Here is a 6,000-nt window from a genome sequence, read left to right on the forward strand (position 1 = left end):
TCCTGGCACCTAACAACAGCTACAGAAACTGGTTTTAAATCGTCCCCTTATTCCTGCCTGTTCTGGAAGACTCCAGAGAGGAAAATGGAGCAGGGAGCAGGGAAGGGGAGGTTCCAGTGTCTCCCAGGAAAGAAGACAGACTTGGGGTGGGGAAAGGGCAGGGGGAGGTCACCAGACATCCAGGGCACTCCACTAATGCCACTTAGGGATTATAAGTTTTGGAAAGAAGTATGGGTGTGAGCTTGTGTGTTTCCATATGTGACTCCTAGCTGCCATTACCCCAAGGCCATCCTGCTCTTTCAAAAGGCTTCCTTTACTCCACACAGAACAATAAAAGATCATGAGGGGTCCCAGATTTCACTTTAGTGCTGTCCCTAAACTGCACTGCACTGGAAATTTTGGCTGCCGTTGGAACTAAGGAATAAGCAAAATTATGTATTCTAAAGGGCTGTGCTTATTTCCCTTGCCAAACAACCCCAGGGGTAGTGACAGTGATGCATGGTGGTGGTGGTGGTGGCAGTGGTGGCATCGATGATGACGATGATGATGATGGTAAGAGTTTAGTCTCCCTCCCTAGCTTTGGCAGCTTAAACCATGTGTAATTCCAGCTCTATGGAATCTGTTTCCCTCTTCTAGCCTCTTAAGTACCTGCACTCACATTCATGGACACACAGTCATATACATAATAAATAATAAAATAAAGCTTAATAATAATAGCCAAGTATGGTGGCACATGCCTTTAATATCAGCACTTGGATGGCAGAGGCAGACAGGCATATGTAAGGTCAGGGCCAGCCTGCTCTTTGAATTGAATTTCGGGGTAACCAGATGCTACAAAGTGAGAGTCCATTTTAAAATAATAATAATAATAATAAAGTAAAATAATAGTAACAGTAATGATTGTTGATAATAACAAACAACAAAATGTGAATGACATGTTTACTGGGTCTTGATTTGTCCCACCCTTCCTAAACTATTTAATCTACCTACAGCCTTACAAGGCTGATATGATGGTGCCCACTCTGTAGATGCAGAAACAGGTTAGAATTTGCTCAGGGTTCCACTGCTGGTGGAGCCAGACCTTTGGACTCCTAAGGGGCTTCCATGGAGCAGCTGAAACCAAAGATCCTCTCGAAGGAGTAGACTCTTTAGGTGCAGTCCATCTGGGCTTTGCCCCATCTAGTTCATAGACAGGGGTTCTCTGTCCAGCTGAATGTGGTGGGTCACATGGGATCGATCACATTCAGGTCATTTCCTGTGCTGCAGGTGCAGTCTTCTGTAGTCTCCCAAGCCCAGCTTCAGCATGGAGATCCCTATGCGCACAGGCGCAGACACAGACATAATGGGCAGAATAGAATAAGGAGTGCCCCCCCATACCCATCAATCACACAATCACCCAAGAGCCCCTTCTTTCCTGCAGACCACAATGACTTCCCTGATCTGGCACAACAAAGGCTTTTTAAGGGAAGCCTGTACCATCATTGCCAGCTATTTCCAGCCACTTGTAAGAATTCCTTTCATTACCGGCTGGCTCCTGGCTGCCCTGACAATGTGGGAAGGCTTTTCTGCAAGCACTCTCCGCTCTCCCCTGCTGCTGGGACACGTGCACCTCAGCACCCCTGTTGCTCTCTCCACTTTGCTCTCCCCTCTTCATGCTTTCTTTTCAAGGTGAAGATTGATCTCTGCCCAGCGGGTGCTGGGACGTTTTTCCTGAGATGAGGCTTTTATCTGCACCTGCCTCATCTGCCTGGGTTTTAATAGTGGTACTCTATTCAAGGCTCCATCCTCTTCCCGTCCAAAGACCAGGAAAGTCCCTTTTAGACACATTGGGTCCATCTAGTCCACTTGGGTGACTTTACCTTCTGCTGTGGTTTGGATTTAATTTGTCTCTCTGTATGTTCCTCTATGTGTCTCTGTGTGTCTCTATGTGTATGACTGTGTCTATGTGTGAATATGTGTTTGTGTGTGAGCATGTGTCTATGAGTATGTATGAGTGTGTATTTGTGTTTATGTGTGTCTGTATGTGTAGCTCTCTCTGTGTGTGTGTGTGTGTGTATGTGTGCCTGTCTGTAGGTATATATCTATGTGTGTCTTTGTGTGTCTGTAAGGAATTGGACTAGTCAGCACCAGAGTGAGTTGTTAGGCATTTACAAGACCAGCTTGGCTTCCTTAGCCATTCCCTTTCTCTGGAACCAGCCGCCCTGCTCAGCTGTGCATTAAGGACCCGCAGTTCTTTGGATCTTGAATGTTCCCACAAAGGCTTGTTCCTCAGCCCTTGATGCTCCTTAAAAAGTGATGGGAGCACTTTTTGTTTAGAGGTGGAGCTTGGTGAGAGCGAGATCAGAGGAGTAGGCTTGCCTGCCTGCTCTCAGAGGAGATGCTGGGGGCTCTGTCTGCTTCCTTTGCTTTCTGATGGCCTTGAGGTGAGCAGGTCTCTGCCATGATACACTAACCCACCTCAGGCCCAAGCAACCCTAGACTGAAACCTCTGAGACCATGAGCCAAAGTAAACCTTTTTTTCTATTCAGTTGGTAACCTCAGGCAATTTGTCACAGTACCAGAAAGCTGACTAAGTCAGTGCCTCAGCAGACACTGGTGCTGGGTTCTGGGGGCTTTCCAGCCCCTAGGACTATGCATGAGTCGAAACATCTTTTCTTTACAATGTATCCAGCCTGCAGTGTTTTGTTACTAGACAAAGAGGCTGGAGCACCTGCTTTGGGACAAGACAGGCAACTCTACAAGAACAGGTACCCTGTGCTCAATACCCCAGCCCCTGTCCCCAGGACAGTACCAGCACTAACAAGAGCTCAGAGAGTGTTGGCTGAATGTGTGAAATCCTCACCTATGAGGTCACCAGTAAGTACTGTAAAACAGTCCGAAGCATGTGGGAAGCGGGGAGTGCGGGCCGACACTAGCAGCAGCCACCTTTGCTCAGGCTACAACTCCAGAGCACCAGAAGCCAAGAGCCCAGCACATGAAGCAGCCAGGCAAGCTGCTGCTGTGCAGAGGCTCAAATGAGGGGCTGGAAGCTCCCCAGGGTCAGAGCAACTATCCTGGTAGGGAGTAAGTTGGCAAGGTCCCTACCCCGCTCTTGAGAGCAGAGTAGGAGCTTGCCAGCCCAGCAGAAGCACAGAACACTTTAGGCTTGGAGTTGAGGTACAAAGAGGAAGGCAGAGGTGAGGCCGGAGTGGGGAGGGTTAACTTTGGACTTACTATCCAAGACCCAATACCCTCTGCTTAAAGTACTATTAAATTAGAATAAAAGAAGTGTCCACGTGGGCTGTTCAGGTGTCTCAAAATATCCTTTAGCCGGCGTTTCCCCTTCCTGGACCAACTTCAAGGCCCAATTGCATTTCCCCTCATCAGAACCATATCTGGAAATTCACAAGGGAATAACAACCTTTTTCAAGATCATTCCCCCCCCCCCCAAAAAAAAATTGGTGCTTTTTTGAGTATTTTTATGTGTTGACATGGTAGAGCTAAGAACTTACTGGAAGAATGATAACCACCTTCAAAGTTCAGAAAACAAACAAACAAAAAATTATGGCCTTATCATAGGCCTCTTGCCTCTCAATCCACCAAGCTCTGTCTTTCAGATTAAGAACTCCTAAACACAAAGATTCGATAAGTCATTCAACAAACAGTGAATGGGCTGCTACTACATGCTAGACACTGTTTTAGCCTTTGGAAGTAAACACTTAGCCAGACAGTAGGAAGCTCATGCTTGAGAAGTGATTGCAAGAGACGATCATTTACTAATCATACTACTGCCGGCACAAGGCTCTTTGCCATGATAATAAGATTGCCTATAAAGGAGCTTCATATTCATATTCTAGGCCAAACGAGTGGTAGAGCACCTGTCTGGCAGGCACAAGGCCCTGGGTCTGAGCCCAGCATCACAAAACAAACAAGCACAGTACCCGCAAGCCAAGAGGTGTTTGGTGAGGAGAAACGAAGCAAACTCAAGGAGGAAAATGGCTGAATAAACTCTTTCATCAGTCCACTCCCCACATTCTCATTTTCCACCATCTTGGTTCTTTTCCCAGATGTGTCTCCCCCAGCCAGTTCATGTTAGTTTATGCATGACTCTCAGCACTCACAAGGCTAAGGCAGGAGGATCGTCACCAGTTTAAGTCCAGCCTGGGATGCATAGCAATAGCATATCAAACAAATGTAAAACTAATAACAATAATACATCCGTAGTCTCACCTTTTTGTCCCTTACCAGCATCCTTCAAAGCACTGGCGGACAAGGTCAGCTAGGAATGTGCTTAGCTGGAATTATCAAAGAAGGGGACATAAAAAGATTTAAGCACCTTTACCCTCTAAGCAATCTTGCTGGCCCTCTTTTCACCTTTCTATTCCTCCATTCCAGTGTTTGCTTGTATCTTAAGTGTCTTCAACATCATGGTCCCCCAATGGCTGCCAGAGCTCTATACCTCTGAGATGGGAGAAATGCAGGTGAGGTAGTGTCTTAGTTACTTGACAAAATGTTGGGATAAAACACCCTGACAAAAGCAACTCAGAGCAAAACAAAAAAGGTTGATTTTTGCTCTGATGATTGGAGCTCAAAGTTCCATCCTGGTGGAGAACTCAAGTCAGCAGGAGCCTGAGGGCAGCTGGTTACTTTGCATCTCTGCAGGAAGGATGCAGAGCACAATGAATGCTTGTGCTCACTGGCTCACTTTCCTTTTTGTACAGTCCAGAATCTCATCCAAGGGAATGATGCCACCCACAGTGGGCAGGAGCCTCTCCTCTAATTAACCTGATCAAGGTAACACCTCACAGTCAGGGCTATAGGCTCATCTGCCAGGTGATTCTCAAATTCATCGGTTTGACAATTAAGATTCACCGCCACCAGGAGCATAGCACGTCAGCCTGCCTTCTACACAAGGATGAGAGGATTCTTTAGAAACCCCTAATAGACTTCCTCTCTTTCTCATTGGCCTCACCCAGACCACACGATTGCATGCAGTGCATGGGAGACTAGGAAATTCTGTTTTCAGTATTCCATAATCAAGGGCTGTAGGAGAAAGAAATGGGTCAACAATGCCTTGTGGAGACAGTGTCTGGCAGAAAAGCTTGGAAGTGCCTATGGCATTGGGGCTGAAGGTTGCTCAATTCATCTTAGGCTGGGAAATCATTTTTTTAAAAAAATTGAGAAAAATAGTACACTTCAAACTGAGCCTAAACATTGTGTTTTGGATCCAAGCTGGGCCAGTTTGGGGGAAATCCAAAGCTGGAAAACCCCACTGCTGTAGGGGAGGCTCACGGTCTCAGCTGTGTGACCACAGTCTCTGCATAGCAAGACAGTGTCAAAAAGGAAAGTGGTACCTATTCTTGGGCATTAAGGCAGAAGTGGGGGCTATCTGCTTAAAACTGCAGCTTCTTCTGCTGCTAGTCTCTCCTTCGATCATCAAGAGAATCTTGGGCACCTTTTGTCAGGAGTAGATGGAGCTAAGCACTAACCAACCCCATCCTTTTCCCTAACCAGCTGAACTTGGCCCTCTACTCAAGTTACACAACAGCCTGATCCCACTGTCATTATGAGTCAAAGTGTCAGTTCAGCCAATCCATGGGGCTTTGGGCTCCCACACAGAGGAAGTTGGAAAGTGACACTCTAGTCAAAACATAAGCTTGGCATTGCAGAGGAAAAAGGAAAAGAGGAAAAGAACCCAAACAAAATTCTCTGCGCCTCTGCCCATGTGTTTGTGGGAAAACAAACCCACATGAAATGTCAAAAAGGCCACACTGCTCTGATTACATCCTAAGTCCAGGCTTGTCCTTATAGTACTTACTGCATTCGGAAATTTTACTACAACAAATGGTTTTTTATTCCCACATGCTTGTCTTTCATGTAGACACATTAAATTAAGCTGTTCTGTAAAGAGAGTATACTTCATCATGCTTCCAGGATTTGGAAACAATCTTGGTAAATGAGTCCTGGCTTTGGTAAGCTGAGGAGATTTCCATCTGTTCACCTAACTGCCTGCCTACTCAT

Source organism: Mus musculus, chromosome 11 (assembly GCF_000001635.26).
Source record: "Mus musculus strain C57BL/6J chromosome 11, GRCm38.p6 C57BL/6J".
Taxonomy (NCBI): Eukaryota; Metazoa; Chordata; class Mammalia; order Rodentia; family Muridae; genus Mus; species Mus musculus.